Raw genomic sequence first — 22,735 nt, forward strand, 5'->3', positions numbered from 1 at the left:
TCATTCATGACTTTTTCCCTACTTTATGTATTCCTCATAATTAGAAAGTATAAATTTAAAACTACTTCTGGCTTCTGTTTATTCACTAGGGTCAGACTAGGGTATAGTGAGTGAGGCAGTCACCTTGGAAGCAATTGTAAGAGGCTACAAATCTCACTAAGAATACTAATGTTTTAATAAAATATTTTTAAAACCCAAATTAATGCATATGATTAATGATGAACAAAATATCCAATGTTAAATAAAACCTTTTCCTTTTGCCCCAGGCTCCATCCACTACGAGTCAACATAGCACCATATTCACCTCTTCAATTCTATCCTTAAAAAACATCAAAGTCAGCAATCCCACCTTCTGTGTTCCACGTTGCATATGTTAGTTTCTACTTGTATGCTAAAAATATCAGCATATTTTCCTGGGAATCACTCAGAATTCTTCCTTTGCCTTCTTGCTCCCAGCTTGTTTTATGTGTTCTCATCTCACTGCAGGGTCAGAAAGACCCTATATTCCTTGTTCTATGTCTGACTTTAGTGCTATTTCCAAGTTTGGCTATTCATTCTCATTTGGTTTTAGTAGTTTTTCAGACATTGCTCTTGACCTGTTGGCCCTTGACATTTCTACCCAGACTTTTCTTTCCTAGATCTTTAGATGTCCCCATTTGCCTTGGGTAAGAAACTCTATGTCAAGCCACTGTAAGCCCAACCCTGACTGGGCCACACCCCTTGTGGAAGAATGGGGGAAATTTGAACATTACTTATTTGATGGATATTTAAAAATCCTTGGGCCTGTCAACACTCAACATTGGTTTAATTTACAGCTAAAAATCCTAAACTGTTTTGTAGCTAGCTTCTTTACAGAAGACTAAGTCTTCATCTTAACCATCTGTGATGGTTTCTTTTATCTTTGTATTTTTCCCATTTAGCTATTAAACCAATTTTCAGTGGTTTTTTACTTCTTCTGTTGGACATTGTTTTCTTCTGCGACACAGTTTGGCAGACAATTGACAGAGACTGATGCCTTCTATTCATCAATCCCTGCATATGAGAAAAATGAGCTCCGTATTTGTCTAGCAGTCTTTCTCCCCACCTTAGAAGGACTGGCAAGCAGTGTGTGTATATATGTTTTTTTTAATAGACTTTATTTTTTTAGAGCAGGTTTAGGTTACGGCAAAATTCAGCAGAAGATACAGAGACTCCCATATCCCTTCTTTTTATACAAGTGAATGCCTATGCAATGCCCACATCTTCCTTTTTTCCCTTAACACCCCCTAAAGAACAAAGATGAATAACATAATATTGCTGGAAGACATACTAAACCAAAAAGATATTATGATTATGAATGCATTTACATCTATCAATGTGGCTCAAATATGTATGAAACAACTGGTAGAACGGTGTGAAGAAAAAGAAAAATAAGCAATTTTAGTGGGAAGTTTGTAGACATTCATTATGCAGAGTTCCAAAATCTTAGTGAAATTTTAAGCTTTCATGACTCTAACTTCAAATGCTACAAAATTACAAAAATAACATTTGATCATATAATTATTTACATTGCTCTTCCACTTACTCTGTGGCTTTCAGAAAGTAAATTTTTAATGTTAATTTCTTGAGTGCCCTGGTTTCTGAATGACATTTTCTCAGAGGATGGGCCAGTGAAGGAAGACCCGTTGCTGTGCCTAGGTCACCTGGTCTGACTCTACTCAACTTTTCTGCATGGGGTCACGTTCAAACTTTTTGTCATGTGTTCACTGAAACTTCATTCTTTTTTTTTTTTTTTTTTTTGAGACGAACTCTCTCTCTGTCACCCAGGATGGAGTGCAGTGGTGCAATCTCAACTCACTGCAACCTCCACCTCCTGGGCTCAAGCAATTATTCTGCCTCAGCCCCTGAGTAGCTGGGATTACAGGTGAGCACCATGACACTCAGCTCATTTTTGTATTTTTAGTAGAGACGGGGGTTTCACCATGTTGGCCAGGCTGGTCTCGAACTCCTGACCTCAAGTGATCTGCCCACCTCAGTCCCCAAAGTGCTGGGATTACAGGCATGAGCCACTGTGCGTGGCCAAAACTTCATTCTTTGGAGGGTCTTGAGGCCAGGATTATACATGCAATTATTCTTATAATTGAGCAGCAGGTGAGGAAAGTTTTAATGAAGTTTGAAAATCAACTAGAGTGATGTGTAGCAGAAGGCCATGCTTATGTTGAATTTTAATAAGAAACATATCAATATTTTAAAATATAAGGAGTTAACTTTTCACATATATTTGATGTAAATAGCAGCACTTATACTTTGAAATGATTAAGGTTTAAAACTGCACCTAGACTCTTGGGGCTTCCTGAATAATCTGGAGACTAAATGTCGATTTTAATGTGTGAGCAAATATTTTCTGCATGACTGTGGTTTACCTTTTAAGGTTATTTATTGTCTTCTGGGGGATACTTACAATTTTGATGTGATCAAATTTTTAAATTTTTATGATACATGTATGAGGAAGGTGCAGGGACTGATGTCTTAGGAAATTCTTCAATATATTGAAATCATAAAGTTATTCTATATTTTCTTCTAAGAGCTGTGAAATTCTTTTCCTGCATACTTAGGTGTTTGATCCACCTGGAACTTACTTATGGTGTGATGTGGGAATAGAAGTAAACTTCTTGACTACATAATAGTCTGTTGTTCTACTAATCTTTTCTCTCCTTTTCAATGCAATTTCTGTCATTGTCAAGTTTATGTATATATGTGGAATTGTTTCTGGCCTCTCTGTTATATTCTATTTGCATAATTTTTTTCTTGTGCCAGTATTACCCTATTCTAATTGCTATAACTGTATAATTTTCTTCCTTCCTCTCCCCTCTCTTCTTCCCTTTCTGCTTCCTTCCTTCCATTTTTAGTTGGTACGTAGGTCTTCTTCTGATTGAATCGTAAGAATTCTTTCTATATTCTTAATATAAGTCTTTGTCAGATGTATGTATTGCAAATATTCCCTCCTGATTGGGGGCCTGCCTTTTTAATTTCTTAACAGAGTCTTTCAAAGAGCAGAGATTCTTCTCCCATTCCAGAAATTTCTCTTATTTTAAAAAAGTTCTAATTTTGAAATAATTTCAGGTTTACAAATATGTTGCCAAAAATAGTACAAAGTTTCTTTATACCTTTAATCCAACTTCCCAAAATATTAACATCTTAAACCTAATACAATTATCAAAATTAGAAAATTAATATTGAATAATATTCTTAATCTATAGAACTTACTCAAATATATTGACTGGACTACTAGTGCCTTTTTGCTAATCCTTGATCCAGCAGTTTATCAGAAGTTCACTAATTTTTCTTATCTTTTCTGAGAACCAGGTTTTTGTTTCACTCATTTTTTTCTCCATGTTTTTTACTATTTTATTAATTTCTATTCCTATTTTGTATTTCCTCCGTTTCATTTGCTTTGAGTAACTTTTCCTAGTTTGCTAGTAGGACTTTAAAAATTCCTTACTATTCTGTCTTCTAATATAAACATTTAAAGCAATAAATTTCTTTCTAAATATTGCTTTAGCTTTCTCTAACACATTTTGATATATAATAATTTCTATGTTATTCTGTTGAAAATATTTAATAATATCTTTTGTGATGTCTACTTTGATATATGGATTATTTAGAAATCCCTTGCTTAATTTCCAAACATTTGAGAGCTGTCCAGATTTGAGGGGGTGAGATGCAGTATTTATTTCCTATTAAATTAGTGTTTGCATGGTGAGAGAATGTACTCTGTATGATTTTGATCTTTCTAAATGTGTGAGTTTAGCTTACAATTTAGCTTGGTGAATGTTTAACGTGCCCTGGAAAAGCTTGTGTATACTGTCATTGTTGAGTATAATGTCCTATAAGTGTCAACTAACAAAAGTTGGTTTTTACTTTTGTTCAAATTTTTGTATATCCTTATTGACTTTATGTATACATTTTGATTAATTGCTAAGAGATGCGTGTCAAAATTTCGGACTATAATTCTGAATTTTTTTATTTTTTCATTTCGTCTGTAAGTTTCAGCTTTATATATTTTTAGGCTTTGTTGTTAGATGCCACTTATACCTTTAGTATTATTATATATATTGATGCATTTGTCATTATAAAATATGAAATGTCCTTCCATATTTCATGTAATTTCCCCATTCTGAAATCTACATGTTTATTAATATAACTCTTTTAGAGTTCATAGGATTTATTCTTTTCCACCCTTTTACCTTTAACCTATTTTCATATTTATTTTCTTAAATTTTTTTTATTAGAGTCAGAGTCTCGTCATGTTGCCCGGGCTGGTCTTAAATTCCTGGGCCCAAGCAATCTGCTCACCTTGGCCTCTCAAAGTGCTGGGATTACAAGTGTGAACCACTGCACCCAGCCCTATCTTCATATTTAAAATTATCTTCCTATTTATAGCATGTAGCTGCTTTTTCCTTTTAAAAATTCATCTGAACAATCTCTGCCTTCAAATGGAGGGTTTAGGCCATTTATGTGTAATAAAATTATTAACATTTGGGTATAATTCCACCATCTAGCTGTTTGTGTTCTACTCATCCTGTCTGGTTCCTGTTCTTATGTCTTATTTTTCTAGCTTCCTGTTGATTGATTTAGTTGTTTTAGTATTCCAGTTTACCTTTTTTGATACGTGTGGTTGCTCTAGGGTTTACAATATGCATCTTCAACATATCACATCAGTATCTTTAATTAAAATCCACGTCCCATGCATGGTGCTGCTGTACAACAAGGATGCTTCCATTTTCCCTAACACCCTCTATGCTATTACTGTTCTGTATTTCATTACTACATGCTTATAAAATGCATAATATATTTTTATTATTTTATTTAAACAGCCAAGTATCTGCTAACTAAATTTTTTAAAATAAGGAAAAAGGTTTACACACACACACACACACACACATATTTTTCTAGTTCCCATAGTTAACATTTCCAGTATTCATTTCTTTGTGTAAATCTGAGTTTTCATTTTGGAAGCATTGTTCTTTAGCATGAAAATTTTCCTTTAACCTTTTTTTGGGGTGGTTTTGCTTGCAATAAATTCTCTCAGCTTTGGCTTGCTGAGAAATGACCTTATTTCACCTTCACTTTTGAAGGACATTTTCATTGGAGATGGAGTTTAAGTTGACACTTTTTTCCTTTAAGCACATTAAATTTGTCGTTTCACTGTGTTCTGTCTTGCATCATTTCTGATCTGTGGTCATTCTAATCTCCTTTCACTGTTCAGAATGTGGCTATTCTTTTTCTGGCAATATTTAAGATTTTCTCTTTATCCCTGGTTTTCAGCAATTTGATTATTGTGTGCCATGGTGTGGTTTCTTTTTGTTTATTCTGTTTGGGGTTTGTTGAGTTTCTCAAATCTGTGGATTTATAGTTCTCATTAAATTTGGAAACTTTTAGCTATGTTTTTCATTTTTATAAATTAGAATTTTTTCTCAGATTTGCCTTTTAAAAAAATTTCTTTCAACTTGATTTATTACCATTTAATTTTCCTGTTTATTGTGCCTGATGAATCTCATTATGTTGCTGTTACAGGTGCAATTTCCCCTCCCTCTTGTCCTCTTCCTCTTCTTTTTGAGAGTTGTTTTCCAAGACAGTATTTGATGCTCTCTGCTATCGAGATATCTCTATTGGGCACCTTAAAATGTGCTTTTCCTAAGACCCTGTAGGTATTACCAATACTAGACCAGCTATTATATTCATTTTCTCCTTATAAGTTCTTCCCTAGGAGTGGCGTACAAATGTAAACTCCATATCTCCCACTGCATAGACTTGGGCTTCCAATGTCTTGTAGATGAATCTTTTATCATATGTTGCTCAGACTGGTTACTTGGATTCTAGGCCACATCCTACCAGGCACAGAGTATTGCTCAGGGGATCAGTTTCAGTTCATTGTGCTTAAGAGTGAGGATCCTAAAACTCCTCCCCTAGGCATTTATGATTATATCCATATCTGATTTCCCTGCAGGCCACTTGCCTTGTATTTTTGGATCCCACTGTGACTCTGGGTTTCCTTTTCATTTGTGAATGGTACAGATTTTCCTTTCTTACTTTCAAGCTCAAGTGTCTGTGTGTGAGTGTGTGTGTGTGTGTTTAAATATGTAAAATATTTGCAGTGATAGGAGTTTACTTCAAAAACTATACTAACTGAAATTCTAATATGAATTCTTCATTCTTAAATATGAATGGGAAAACCAAGAATCACTAAATATTTGAAGGATAAACTATGACATGAGATTATTTCTAAGGCAAAAAAAAAAAAAAAAGAAAAAATGTGATGCCAAAGGAAATAGAAATATTCAAAAATAGAGGGGCAACACCTTTATTAATATCCTCTGAGACATGTGAGCTAACATTGCATCCACAAAGTAACAGGATACAATGAAAAGGGAAGAGTCAGAGAATAAGAATGAGATCTTGATGAGCAAAATATTATGGATATAATGAAACATTCAGTATAAGAATTAGAGGTAACACAAAAAGGGGACAGACATGAAAATATGATAGAAAAGGTAAGTGACAGAAGACCAATGCAGGAGCTCTAATAGTCAATTGATAGAAGTTACACAAAGAAAGAAAATGAATGAAAGAAAATGTTCAAATAAATAATGGGACACAGTTTTGAAGAGCTGAAGGCCATCAAATATTCAACATGATAAATATAAATAAAAGGAAAAAATAATTGTGATTTTAGAACATTAAGGTAAATAACTGAAAGCTTTCTGAGAATGAAAAACCAATGAAGCAGATAAATATAGTACCTGTGTAGGACTGACCTGTTATTGTGATGCCAGATGATGGTGCAGAAATGCTTTCAAAGTTCTAATGAAAATGATTTCAACTTGAAATTCCATACTTTGGCAAAATATGAAATAAATGTGAGATAAAAGCAAATATATTTTCAGACATGAAAGAGTTAGAAATCTGTTCCCCAGAATGATCCATCTTTTCTCATGCTCAACAATAGAAAACAATTTTTACTGAGACACATCCCAGCTAGCTAAAATTTATATTTTTCTGCTTCCCTTGCAGCTATGAGTGGCTCCCTAACCATGTTCTTGCCAATTATTTGTAATGGATGTGTTGTGAGGGGGGCTTCATGGAAATATCTTTAAAAGGAAGGGGATATTCTACCATTATTATTCTTTCTAATTTCCTAAAATGTAGACATGGTAACTGGGGCTCTGACATTCATTTTGGTCCATAGTTTCCATGAGAATGAAAGCCATAGGCAAAGAATAATTTTTTAAAAAGGTGAAAAAACTATGTTCCGATGACAATATGAATCCACCATATCAGGTTTGTACTGCCTACCTTCAAATTTCTTTTTGGATAGAAAAATATATATATTATTTAAGTTACATTTATTTTTTATTATTCTTATAGGCAGCTGAACCTAATCCAAACTGACACAGAAAACTATTTGAAGATATTTATTAATTACTGAGTAATTTTATCTTATTTTTGCATTCACCTGGCCACATGACCATGGTCTGGGCATTAATCTGTAGTGGAAATATGGAGGCTTCCACTTCATACTTGTACAGAGGTTTCAAAGTACCAGTGGATTTAACCTAAGAGAGTTGTCGAAGGAAAAATCAGGAGGATTTCTGTGCAAAATCTTAGGGAAGATGATAAAAACATATTTCAAAAGTAAAATAAAAGCAACTAGAAACTCCAGTGAAAACATAAAGGCACTTAAAAATGCTATCACTTTGTTCTAAAATTAGCAATACTTACAAAATCAAACTCATTTAAGCAATAATAGGCATCCTTCAGTGGGGAAGCTTTCTTCCAAAAATGATCCGTGTTTGCTTCTCCTAGGAATTTTTATTGAAACTAAGATAATTACTTGAAAAATTTAATTTATTCAGGATTTATTTAAGTGTTGGCCTCTACATGAATTTACTTGATGTGTGGTGAGGTTTTTGTAGGCTCACTCTTATTCACCTTAGGAAAGTTTCTTATTATGCCTGTGATTGTCATATATATTCCAACAATTTTTTTATTTTATTTTAAATTCTGAGATACATGTGCAGCATGTGCAGGTTTGTTACAAAGTTAAACGTGTGCCATGTTGGTTTGCTGCACCTATCAACCCATCACCTGGGTATTAAGCCCCACATGCATTAGCTATTTATCCTGATGCTTTCCCTCACCCCACTGCTCCAACAAGCCCCAGTGTGTCATGTTCCCCTCCCTGTGTCAATGTACTCACATTGTTCAGCTCCCACTTACAAGTGAGAACATGTGGTGTTTGGTTTTCTATTTCTGTGTTAGTTTGCTGAGATTACTGGCTTCCAGCTCCATCTACATCCCTACAAAGAACATGCTCTCATTCCTTTTTATGGCGGCATAGTATTCCATGGTTTATGTGTACCACATTTTCTTTGTCTAGTCTATCGTTGCTGGGCATTTGAAGTGGATTCCATGTCTTTGCTATTGTGAATAGTGTTGCAGCAAACGTACCTGTGCATGTATCTTTATAACAGAATGATTTCTCTTCCTTTGAGTATAGTATATACCCAGTAATTAGGTTGTTGGGTCAAATATAGTATTTCTGGTTCTAAGTCTTTTAGTAATTATCACACTGTCTTTGACAATGGTTGAACTAATTTACATTCCGACCAACAGTGTAAACGCATTCATCTTTCTCCACAGCCTTGCCAGCATCTGTCCCTGTTTCTTGACTTTTTAGATAATCGCCATTCTGACTGGCATCACATGGTATCTCATTGTGGTTTTGATTTGCATTTCTCTAATGATCAGTGACGTTGAGTTTTTTATGTTTGTTGGCCACATAAATGTCTTCTTTTCAGAAATGTCTGTTCATGTCCTTTGCCCACTTTTTAATGGGGTTGTTTCATTGCACCAATTCTTCAGGAATACCAATTACAGCATCTTGCAAACCTCAATAATAATGCTAATGGTCCTTTATTTTACTTGTTTACCTAATTTTTGTCTTTCTCATTAGACTGTGACTCATTGATTGTATAAACAGTATTCTTTTACTTCTGTATTATCAGAACATAGTCCAGCATTAGGCATATCAAAGGTACTCATGTTTATTAAATGAATTAATGTGATGAAACTGCATACAATACATACAAGAACCTGTTCCCTTTTTGCTGTTTCTTCAAGGAAGAAGAAAAAAAAAAAAAACAGTGAAAGAAGTTGTGATTGAGGAGGAAAATACTGAACACACTGAATAGACTTAACCTTCTCCAAAGCACTTATGAGGTAGCATGCATACCCTCAGAGCATGTCTCATGATATTCCCGGCCTCTTTTCACAGATCACCTTGCAATCCCAGGTCACAAGGTGGGAGCTGCCAGCAGTCCTGGTATGAAACCACTGCACCAGCTTCCAGTCCTTCATTAAGTGAGGTGGCTTGCGATGGACTACCCTAGGGTAATTGTGCCAAGCTACAGCTGCCCTATCCCTGCCTTCCTGCCAAACAGACTCAGACTTCAAGTGAATAGTTTCACAAGCCTGCAAGGAATGGATATTTATAAAGACAAGTTATGTTGTGGTCATGTTCACATAGCATCACCGTCAGCTCAGCATCAAGGCAAACTAGAGTCATCTCTGTGAACAAGCAGCTTTACTGAATGAAGAGTTCTAGGAAGGGAAACACATGGGTAAATGAGGCTAGGGGAGTCTGACCCCCAACTTGTCCATATGGAAGCCCACACCTTTCTTCTTTTCACATGGGGCCTTTGCCAGAGGCATTTGACACGTGGTAGAAAGGTCATGTGATTTAAAAATTAAGAGACTTTGTTTCTAGTGCAGGCTCTGCTACTTATGGGTTTCGTGTCCTTGAACATGTGCATCCCTATTTCTGGGCCTTAGTTTTCTCATTTGGAAAATTTCAACTTCATAGATTTGTTTTGAGGGTTATAAAAAGATAATGAATGGAAGCATCTTTTATAAAAATTTTTTAAAATTGCTCATTTTTAAACAAGAAAATGCCTCAGGGCTGTTCAGTCTATTGTGTTCAGCCTTTATGTAAAGAATTGTTAAAGAGAAATGTTACAAATCAGGAAGAATTACTCGCATCAATAAACAGTATTAAAGAAAAACAACTTTGCTAATATTTAACATCTTTGTTTATTAATCCACTAGTCAAATATTATTAAGCATATTATCACCATCATCAAGAATATTTGAGAATCTACTATTCACTTGTTCAGTAAACATTTCTCAAGTGCTCAAGTGAAAGGCACTAGTTTAGCCCTCATGAGTGAATTCATAAATCAAAAGGAGCAGAGAATCCACACAAGGAATGAGGCTGGTATAATAAGTCAAGGCTGTTCTGGATAAGGTTCTTACTGGTAATTTCTGAAATCAGAGAATGTCAGACCTGGACACCTATGTGATACTTCAGCTTGTTCAACTCTTACCTAATACGTGAATTTTGTCTCTACTATACTCATAACTAAGAACTTACCATGTGGCAGGGAGGGGGATATTCTATTTCAATTAGACCTAATTGCTAAAAAATGCTCCCCTCTCTTCACCATTTGGTTCTCTTCCAGCTGCACACAGTAAGGTAGCTTTCTCTGCCATGGGACCACCCCTTGGATATTTAAAGATGGCCATCGTGCCTCCTCCTCCTGTGCCTCCTTTCTGTAGGAGATACAGCACTGTGCCTTGGATCACATGGTTCTGCCCCTCACCATGCCACTTTGTCTCTTTGGGCCTGCTCCAGTTTTTCCTGTGTCCTACTCAGAGTGTCATGTTCATCCTCATTTCAAAACTCTAGGAGTAGTTCCATGAAGGCAGAATAGGAAGGGAATCTAATTGCCCCTTTTTAGAGTTCTCACTGACATTCACATTTATAAACCTAGAGATTACTGCCAAACTCAAATTTTCTTTACATATGATATGTCTCCCTTTATTTATAACTACACTCCTAGAAATTGTACGTTTCTGAAGTTTGACTTTTGGAACTAAGTTCACAACTTCTCAATTATGTTTTCCCCAATTTTATTTTAAGATGGTGGCATAAGCTCCTACCTCCAACAGAAGAAGTCATTTCCATTGTAGTTCAATCCCTAATAGAATCATGGGGAGAATGATACAAGGGTCAATGCATAGTTTATAGCTCATGTATTACCTCTGAAAGCTTACCTGTGATTCACTTGTGATCATTCCCCACAATTCTATTTATGATATCAATGTTCTCCAACTTAAGGATTTACCAGCAAGAATCTCCTGTTAAGATTTTGAATAACTCTTCTCTCCAGGAGTCAAAAAACAATTAAAAACAGATATAGGAGCCAGATATTAACACAAATAAGTCATTTTATTTATTAACACAAAAATATCATCTTTGTTGTTGATAAGTGTGTGGTATGGCCCCAGTGGAACCTGTGCAGCCTGTTGCATGGTGGAGGTGCTCTGCACTTTTGAGCTTACCCCACCTTTTGGCAATTAGAACAAAATGTAAAATTAAAATCCTGCAGGCAGGCAGGTGGGCAGCAGATAGCCCAGAGGGCCAGAGTGGCACATACTAAGGCCAGAGTCCTAATATCTCACATCAGATACACTCCTCCCGTAGGTTGGGCATACACAAATAGTTGCTGAGTCCTGTTACTGTGTTAGCTGCAGGAGAAGGCTGGCTTGTGTGAGTGCAGGCGCCTCTTCCAAGTCAACCTGCAGGTCCTCGTTTACACACAGGCCCTGTGGCCATGCTCCTTTCTTCACGACCTTGTAAGTTTTTATCAGAGGGGCAGAGGACACAGACCTCAGCCTGAGAACTGCTCACATCCTTCCCCAGCACGTGCTTCCCTCTCCTTGAAATCTCACACTCTGGAAGGGCTACTTGATGTTGGACACTTGGATGTGGAGGCAGGTGCCTAGTCCACGGGTTTTTCCTGTCTGCAAAGCCCCAGTCCTCAAAGTTGTGCTGCCCTGCCCTGAGATGTGAACTAGAGGAGTGAGCTGGCAGGAGAAGATCAACATTGCTATTGGTATGCCCCTTGACTCCGCTACTTGGGTTATGGCGGGGTAGAAATACACATTTATGTTTCTTTACTCTCTCAATTTCCTTTCCAGTCTTAAGATGAGGACTGGAGAGTCCCCATGCCTTGCCCTGTTACCAACTATGATTGTCTTATCTTTTTGTTTCTGGGTGCAACTAGTTCTCCTATCTTGTGCAAGTAACTTGGAAGCTTTTACAATCTCCTGTTCCAACATAGAACAATAAAAGGATGCTGGACACTTCTTACAGTCTTCACTACTTCAGCTATGTATCTCTCCTTCTCCCTCACCTTCCTAGGGCTAGTGGGTAGCCCTCTTGACAAACTGGGCTCTGGCCTCCATTTGCTTCTTATGTGTGGTTGTTGTAGAAAATTCAGCTCTGTCCCCCAGGCTGGAGGGCAGTGGTGTGGTTTCCGCTCACTGCAAGCTCCGCCTCCTGGGCTTATGCCATTGTCCTGCCTCAGCCTCCTGAGTAGCTGGGACTACAGGTGCCCACCACCACACCCGGCTAATTTTTTGTATTTTTTAGTAGAGACAGGGTTTCCCGGTGTTAGCTAGGATGGTCTCAATCTCCTGACCTCGTGATCCGCCCGCCTCAGCTTCCCAAAAGTGCTGGGATTACAGGTGTGTGCCACTGCACCTGGCCCCATCCTTTTTTTTGTGCTAATAATACCTTTATTCTTTTCAAAGTAATTTCATAATTATTATTTCATCTGTACCTCAAAACCAATCCCATGAGCAAAGCCAGTTATGATTCTACTCATTTTATACCCAGAGGCGGAAGCAGAAAATGGTGAAGTCATTTGCCTAACATTTAGAAGACAGCTGGGGGCAGAACTGGGCTCTGTGGGACTCCACAGCTATGGTGTGTTCTACTGAGTATGGCTGCACAAACCTCAGGACAGCTGGGCTACCACCAGGACTCTTAGTATGGTGGACAAGGTGCTGTCCCATGAGGAACCAGAAAAATCAGTCCCAACTGAATGCCCTGCTTGGGTGTAGCTTCTTGAGAAGAAATATGCCCTGAGAAAATGGAAATAATTGTTGATTGTGGAGTTAAAAAATCTATATATACTGTATTGGTCTGTTTTCACCCTGCTGATAAAGACATATCCAAGACTAGGTAATTTATCAAGAAAAAGATGTTTAATGGACTTACGGTGCCACATAGTTGAAGAGGTTCCACATTCATGGCAGAAGGAGAAAGGCATGTCTTACACGATGGCAGGCAAGACAGAATGACAGCGAAGCAAAAAGTTTCCCCTTGTAAAACCATCAGATGTCATGAGACTTATTCACTTCCACGAGAACAGTGTGGGGGAACCGCCCCCATGATTCAATTAACTCCCACTGGGTTTCTCCCAAAACCATTGGAATTGTGGGAGTTACAATTCAAGATGAGATTTGGGTCGGGAAACAGCCAAACCATACCACACACACACACACACACACACACACACACACACACACACACACACACGTATGTATAGATTTAAATTTACATGTAAATGTAAATGTATATATATTTTAAATTGACATATATAGGTAAATTTAACATTCTGCAGCACTGAAGATTTGAGTGGCATTTTGGTGGCATAAAGCAGAGTTTAAGCCCACTGGAAAATGATGGGAAATGAGAGTTGAGTGACACAGTTTGAGAAACCTCTTTAGAACAGTGTAGTAGCTTAGGCGGACTAAAGGAAAGATGCAACACTCACTTTGTCATGGTAAAAGGCCAGCAAAGGAACTATGGGACGATCCATTATTTGCACTTTTCAGAAGCAGCACTTCCTCATCTATATATTTATCCAAATTATGTTAATAGGGAGAGTGGATTCCAGACATGAACCCATACTGAGTTTGTGACACTATGAAAGTTTAGCTTTAATTAAAACTCACGTTTGTCCCTAATCCTTTATTAAAATGAAAGCATTATTAAAAAGAAGAAAAAGAAAAACAGTAGACAACTAAAATATCCCACCAAGAAAACCTCTGCTGTTTTGGATAACACATATGCCAAATTATTCCACTTTGATGGAAAGATCAAAGAAACGCAAAGGAATTCATGTGTATGGATGGCTTGAGTGCATCCACCCATCTCCCAAAGCAGCTTGTTTCCAAAGGGCAGAGATAGCCTCATGCCATGCCTCTTTTGTTTAATTTCCTCAAGATGCATCATTCTCCCAGGAGACATGCTCAAGTTCTCTCTCTCTCCTACATTATTTTCAAACTTGGTTACCACTGAATGCATTTCTAAATGACAAGGCGACTGGGTCTAAATCTTGATATGTTGAGAGAAAACCCAAACTGACAGTTGGAGGAGGCAGAAAGAGGAAGGCACTTCCCATCCTTCCCGCATCCCAAATGTCATCCCTTCTTTGCTCAGGCTGCGCAGGCAATCCTGATAAAGAAACAAGCAGGCACTTGAAAGTTTCTGACAGGTGTCATGGGTGCAGTCACTGAGTGGCCACGAGGGATGAAGCTTGACATGACAGTGGCAGAGCCATCGAGGCTGGCTCCAGGACATGCAGAGTTTGGTGGCTGTCAATTCCAATCCTTGTCACGCCCCAACTCCAGAATGGTATCTACGAATGGACAGAGCCAGTTGTTCAGGAAACTTATAAACATCTATTCCTAATCAAGTGATGTTGCCAAGCCACAATAATGTAGGGTCGGCCACCCAAACCAAATGCACTCCAGCTGGGGAGGGTCGGGGAGGTGGAGGTCCAGAGCTGGCCACACTGGTTTGCTGTGAGTTTGTTTGCTGTCTTTATTTGTTCTCTGCATCGCTCTCCAAGTCAAGGCTCTCAATCTGCCAGTTCTTTCCCACATTTCTATGTGTAATTTTTGTGCTGCCAGCATTTTCCCCACCAATAACTTCTGATGATTCTTACTCTTTTAATATAATGATCTCTGCTGCAGATCCTCCAGGATCTAAATATTTGGCAAACCTGCTCTTCTGACTTGGCTTGAGAGTGATTTATAATGGGAGAGGAGAGCTAGCTTCTCAGTAACACTGTGCAAATAGTTTCATAAATATTGCTCTCAGGCATTATTTTGAAATATTACTTCTCTTAACAGTCTGCCAAAGTCAAATATTTCTTGTAAATAAAAATCCATGGCCAAGCCTCTGGCCCAGTGAAAGTAACAGGTGGTAATGAAGTTCACCTGGTGGGGGAGCCTGGCTTGATTAGCTCTGGCCCACAAGTGAAGGTTAACTGGCATTAGACATGATGTATAATGGTGGGGGGGTGTGTGATCTTTATTCCAGCCTTCCAGCCTACTAACAAGAGAGGTATGCATTTAATGACTCTTAATACATTGGCTTATAGTTAAGGATTTTCAAATAATGTAAGACTTGATAAGTTCATTCATTAAAATATCTGACAAAATTATTTGATAAAGAAATCAATGGCACATATAGGCTCTGAGTATGGTTCCCACTGAAAATTCCTTGGTGCCCCTGGCAGGATGATAAATCAACTATGATGTTAGTCTCCCTCTCCAAACCCATGAGTCAATGATGAAATGGAAGGAGAATTCTGGTGTCTCAGTGACCCAAGTTGAGCCTGAAATTTGAGAATGGCAGGGCCCACAGTAGGTGTTTTTGTGGCAACCTGCACTGGGGAATGTCGAGATAAGTTTGGGCCACATATGCAGCTCCATTGTGGCTTCAGCCACTTTCTGCTTTGGTTTTGTGTTTGGAAATGACTCTTTCAATAGAATATGTCCTTCCAGGGGTCCAGCCTGAATGCAACGATGGTGTCAGCTTATGTCAGGACCCATGAACCCTCCCCATGCACACAGCCCTCTTGGAATCTCATCCTTTTCCACTACTCTGGCTCACACTTCCACAGCATTTACTCCTAAATACGTCTTTCTAGCCAATGCTGCCTCATACACTGATAGTAACCACCGGGATGCGCATATTCCATCCGAAGGAAGCTGCTTACTCCCCTCAATACTGTTCTCTGCTGGGTTCCCTATTTTGTCCATAGTTCTGCTATTTTCTTGGAGGCCCAGCCGCTAAATCTCAGCATGCCTTTGACTTCTTTTTCTTCATTCCCCATAACCCAGCAGTCAGCAAGACCTGTTCTTACATAAGAACTCTTCCGTTTGTCCTCCACTTTTATTTTTGCAATAATGTTTCTATAATTTATTGTTTGTTTGTTTTGAGACAGAGTCTTGCTCTGCTGCCTAAGCTGGAGTGTGGTGGTGCCATCTCGGTCACTGCAGCTTCCACCTCCTGGGTTCAAGCAATTCTCCTGCCTCAGCCTCCCGAGTAGCAGAGATTACAAGCCTATGCCATCACGCCCAGCTAATTTTTGTGTTTTCAGTAGATAGAGGGATTTGCCATGTTGGCCACTCTGGTCTCCAATTCCTGACCACAAGTGATCCACCTGCGTTGGCCTCCCAAAATGCTGGAATTACAGGTGTGAGCCATCATACCTGGCCAATGTTTTTTAATTACACATAATCCTCAAAATTTTCAAGCAGTTCACAAAGTACAAAGAAAAAAATATACAACCAAAACATGTAATTTAAAAATATCCAAATCATATTGCCTAAAAATATTTCATAAAATTAGATATCATTCTTCTAGACTTATCTTGATGCACAAATACAGATGGATGGAAAAATGGATGGATGAAAGAAAAAAATTGTGTATAACAGGATTATGCCATGTTGTTTCAATAAAAACAATGTTATTTTAACAAGAAAAAAAGAAGAAAAATGAAGAGAGCTGCTTAATTTTAGCTGTTTCTTTACCACAAGAGATATAAATGCCTAAATTATCCATGGTTAAAAAAATACGAACTTCCAACTGTAAAAGATTGTGGAAGTATTATACTTTTTAAAATTCCACATTGATTTTACAGTGGTGATTGAATTCATGCTAAGAGAGATGGGTCAGTAGCCCTTTAAGTATCCAGCCTGTCAAGACACCTACCCCCACATTCCAAATATACTTACCAAGAGTTATGACACCTACATTCTGTAATCATGATATCCCTAGTAGAATTGTCTTAGTTCTTTATTTACATTAACTTACTGCTCACTAACAGTCATTTCTCTGGAGTGTCTCTATTTCCGAGTATTTTGTTTTGATTCTCGCCGGTAAGTTGGATTTGATCTTGGAGTACTTTTCTCAAGAAAGAATTTCAATCCTGTAATCTGTGAGTGTTTTGCATGCCAAGGTCACACTTTCACTCTATCAGCAAGTTTTAGATGTTGCACCACTGGTTTCTACCATCGGGTACGGCATACTTCTTAAGTTACATAGTGCCATTCTTTTTAATTTGGCTAGATTTCATCATTGGGTAATTTTATTCCTAGACTATCCATCCCGGAAAAAGAGCTGAAGAGTCTGGATGTCAAGTTATATTTGAAAATGTCTTCATGTTTCTCCTGTACTTGAATAACAGCTTGGCTTATTGTTAGGTTCTCATGTTTTATTTTTTTCTGCAATGTTTAAAGACATAGTTCCTTTATCTATTACAGAAATCAGATTCCTTTGTCTTTTGTTAACCCTCAATCATTATTTGTTTGTTTGTATATTTTACCACAAAATGTATTACAAAAATAGAGAAAAACACATCATGTGCATGATATAATCAACACTCACATTTAGCAACTTTTAGTGTTTTGATTTATTTACTTTGAATATCTTTGTTCCATAAAACATTCAAAGTAAAGAGGCTGGGTGCGGTGGCTCACACATGTAATCTCAGCACTTTTGGAGGCCAAGGAGAGCATATCACCTGAGGTCGGGAGTTCAAGACCAATCTGGCCAACATGGTGAAACCCCGACTCTACTAAAAATCTCAAATTAGCCAGGCATGGTGACACATGCCTGTAATCCCAGCTACTCAGGAAGCTGAGGCACAAGAATCCCTTGAGCCCTGAAGGTGGAGGTTGCAGTGATCCGAGATGGCGCCATTGCATTCCAGCCTGGGAGACAGAGTGAGACTGCCTCAATAAACAAAAAACAAAACAAAACAAAAAACAAACAAACAAAAAACAAAGTAAATAAAGACCCTATAATAAGGGTACCTAAGATGGTACACCTTCTTTCTTTATCTTTTTTGTTTGGGAGGTGGGAGGACAGAGTCTCGCTCTGTCAGCCCGGCTGGAGTACTATGGCATGATCTCGGCTCACTGCAACCTCCGTCTCCTGGGCTCAAGTGATTCTCCTGCCTCAGCCTCCCAAGTAGCTGGGATTCCAGGCATGTGCCACGAAGCCCTGCTAATTTTTGTATTTTTGGCAGAGACGGAGTTTCAAGATGGTGCACCTTCTTAGGTGTATATTAGTACACCATCTTAGGTGCCCTTCCCTCATTTATTTCCCAATATCCCTCCACAGATGAATCTACTGTCCTTATTTTATTGTTTGCAATTCCTAAACATGATTTTATGGCCTTCTTATATATGTATATATCCAGGAAATATATACTGTAATATTTTGCAGACTGTTTGAAGTTAATTTAAATGCCGTATTACTGAACTTATATTCCACACCTTGCTTTTTTCATCCAGCATGACCTCTGTAAAATGTGTTAATATCAATTAACAAATTTAGCTGGAGTTCAAATTTTTTCAGTTTTCTTCTCTGAATGAATATTTCATTTGTTTCCAGTTTTTTACTACTATTTGCTGCAGTAAGTAATGTTGTAGCAAATAATTTTGTTCATTTGTTGTCCTTGATATGTGTGAGAATTTCTTCATGATATACATTCAGAGATGGATTTGAAGTCATATGTGGGCTGTTTGTGTCTTTAATTTTATTTAACATTGACAAATATCTAGAAAAATGTTATACCACCACCAGGACCGTACACGTCCCAATATTTCATATCCATACCAGCACTTCGCACTTTCATACTTTTTCATATTTTTCCCATCTAAAAGACATTAAATAGTACCTTAATACTAGTTTTTTTTTTTTTTTTAACATTTTCCTAAGTACTGAGATTGAAAATCTTTTCAAATGTCTAACAATCCTCTAAAGTTATTCTTTAATGATTTAGCTGATCATATCAATTGCCCACTTTGCTGCAGGGTTGATTTTTGTCCTTTTCTTCTTGATTCTCAAGGATAATTTATGTGTGGATTCCTATTCATTGTTAGTTTAATGTGTGGCAAATGTCTTTCTTGATTCTCTATCTGATTTTTCACTATTTTATGTGTTATCTTTGTAACATAGAAGATTATTTATTTATTTATTTGAGAAAGGGTCTTACTCTGTTGCCCAGGCTGGAGTACAATGGCATGATCTCTGCTCACTGCAACCTCTGCCTCCTGCACTCAAGGGATCCTCCCACCTCAGCCTCCTGAGTAGCTCTGACCACAGGCATGTGCCACCATGCCCAGCTAATTTTTGTATTTTTTGTATAGATGGGCTTCCACCATGTTGCCCAGGCTGGTGTCCAACTCCTGGGCTCAAGTGATTTGCCCTCCTCAGCTTTCCAAAGTGCTGGGATTACAGGAATGAGCAAGCATGCCTGGCAGAAGATTATTAATACAGTTGAATTTATCTTTTATTTTCCCTTTATGATCTGTGCTTTTTGCATTCTTCTTAAGAAACCATTTTGAACCATGAGATGTATAGTCTAATATGTTCTTTTAAAGTTTGAAAACTATGGTTTTTACTTTCATGTCATTAACTCATCATATGAATGTGATTATGGTGGATTGGCATGAGATAGCAATTGCATTTGTTTTAATATGGAAAAACAGTGGAAACTATTCTTTCCCCACTCATTCTAGGCTCTTTATTCGGTTCCATTTGTTTGTTGATCCCTGGGCCAGCAGTTTTAATTATTGTCATTTTATTAAGTTTTCATATAAAATTGGGCAAATCTTTAACTTGTTTTTCAATACCATATTAATTATTATTTACTTTGGCTGTCGTTTGTTTTATATAATGCAAATACCTTCTCCCATTCTGTGGTTTGTCCCTTTACTCTCTTAAGAATGTTTCTGGCTGAGTAAAAATACTTTATTTTACATACTAAAATTTTTAATCCTTTTATTATTAGTATTCTTTCCTGTTCAAAACATCTGTGCTACCTCAATCTGACAAATACATTCTATGATTTTTTTGTAAAAGGTTGTTTTGCCTTTCATATTTAGATCCATAATCTGTCTTGAGAATCAAGACTATTTGTATGATATAAGGTAGTGATCAAGTACTTTTTCTTTTAACACATGAATATTCAATAATTCAACACCATTTATTAAAAAGACCATTCTGTGATGTCATCTTTCCCATAAACAAAGTGCCCATATATGTGTGGGCCTGTCTTGGGCTCTTCATTGTGTTCCATCAGTCTATCTGACTGTCCTTAAATACAACCACATTATCTTAACTAATGTAACTGTATAAATACTTGATATTAATTAGTACAGGTTTTCTAATTCTGTTCTTTTCACTATTCATAGTAGTTTGAAACTCCATGTTTATTTTATTTTATTTGTTTAATTTTTTAAAATTTCATTAACTGTAGAGGTACAAGTGATTTTTAGTTACATGGATGAATTGTGTCGTGGTGAAGTCTGGGTTTTTAATGTACCCTTCACTCAAATAGGGTACACTGTACCCCACAGGGAATTTTTTATCTCTCATCTACTTCTCACCCTCCCCATTTCTGAGTCTCCAGTGTACATTATACCACTCTGTATTCCTTTGAATACCCATATGCAAAGAAATGCATAGCTCTCACTTATAAGTGAGAACATGTGGTATTTGGTGTTCTGTTCCTGTGTTTTTACTTAAGATAACGGCCTCTAGTTCCATTCAAGTTACTATAAAATACATTATTTCATTCTTGTTTATGGCTGAATAATATACCACGGTATGTGTGTGTGTGTGTATATGTGTGTGTGTGTATATATGTATATGTATATGTCTTTTTGATATGCTATTGGATTTAGTTTGCTAGTATTTTGTTGAGGATTTTTGCATCCATATTCATCAGGGATGTTGATCTGTAGTTTTCTGTTTTTGTTATATCCTTTCCTGGCTTTGGTATCAGGGTGATACTGGTTTTGTAGAATGCATTAGGAAGGATTCTTTCCTTCTCAATATTTTGTAATAATTTCAGCAGGATTGGTACTCGTTCTTCTTTGGATATTTGGTAGAATTTCTCTGTGAATCCATCTGGTGCTCTGCTTATTTGCTGGGAGATTTTAAATCACTGATTTAATCTCACTGCTTATTATTGATCTGTTTAGAATTTCTATGTCTTTCTAATTTAAGTTTAGGGGGTCATATGTTTGCAGGAACTTATCCATTTCCTCTAGATTTTCTGGATTTTGTGCATAGAGGTGTTCTTAGTAGTCCTGAATGACCTTTTGTATTTCTGTAGTATCAGTTATTATGTCTCCATTTTTATTTGTGTTTGAACTTGTTTAAATCTTCTTTTCTTAAAAGAAATGACTTTTCACTTCCTTGATCTTTTCTATTTTTTTTTTTCATTTGAATTTTGTTTAATTGTTTTCGGATCTTTGTCATTTCTCTCTCTCTCTCTCTCTCTTTTTTTTTTTTTTTTGCTAGATTTGAGTTTGATTTATTCCTGTTTTTGTTGTTGTTGCTCCTTGAGGTGTGACATTAGGTTGTCAATTTGTGATTTTTCTGTCTTTTTGATGTAGGCATTTAACACTATATACTTTTCTCTTAGCACTGCTTTTGCTGTATCCTAGAGGTTTTGATAAGTGTTATCACTGCCATCATTCATTTTGAAATACTTTTAAACTTTATATGTTGATTTTATTGTTAACCTCCAAATCATTCAGGAGTAGATTGTTTAATTTCCACGTATTTGCATAGTTTTGAGGGTTCCTCTTGCAATTGATTTCTGGTTTTATGTCACTCTGGCCAGAGAAGATGCTTGATATAATTTTGATTTTTAAAAATTTATTGAGACTTGTTTTGTGGCCTATCGTATCTTGGAAAATGTTCCATGTGCTCATAAGAATAATGTATACTCTGAAGTTTTGGTGTGGAATGTTCTGTAAATGTCTGTTAGGTCCATCTTTTTCTTTCTCTCTCTTTTCTTTCTTTTTTCTTTTCTTTTTCTTTTTTTTTTTTTTTTTTTTTTTTTTTTGAGACAGAGTCTTGCTCTGTTGCCAGGGTGGAGTGCAATGGCGCGATCTTGGCTCACTGCAACCTCTGCCTCCTGCGTTCAAATGATTCTTCTGCCTCAGCCTCCTGAGCAGCTGGGGCTACAGGTGCACACCACCACGCCCAGGCCCACCTAATTTTTGTATTTTTAGTAGAGACAGGGTTTCACCATGATGGCCAGGATGGTCTCCATCTCCTGACCTCATGATCCACCTACCAAAGTGCTGGGATTACAGGCGTGAGCCACCACTCCTGGCCAGGTCCATCTTTTTCTAGAGTCCAGTTAAAGTCCAGTGTTTCTTTGTTGACTTTCTGTCTTGATTATTTGACTAGGGTTGTCAATGGAGTGTTGAAGTTCTTCTCTCTTTATTGTGCTGCTGTCTACCTCTTTTCTTAGGTCTAGTAGTAGTTGTTTTATGCATCTTGGAGCTCTGGAGTTAGGTACATATACATTTAGGATTGTTATATTCCTCTTATTGAATTGATCCCTTTATCATTACGTAATGACCTTCCTTCCTTTCTTTTCCTTTTTTTCTTCTTGTCTTTTCCTGTCCCTCCTTTCCTTCCTTCCTTCCTTCCTTCCTTCCTTCCTTCCTTCCTTCCTTC

The sequence above is a fragment of the Piliocolobus tephrosceles genome, chromosome 9 (genome assembly GCF_002776525.5).
Source record: "Piliocolobus tephrosceles isolate RC106 chromosome 9, ASM277652v3, whole genome shotgun sequence".
NCBI classification, from domain to species: Eukaryota; Metazoa; Chordata; class Mammalia; order Primates; family Cercopithecidae; genus Piliocolobus; species Piliocolobus tephrosceles.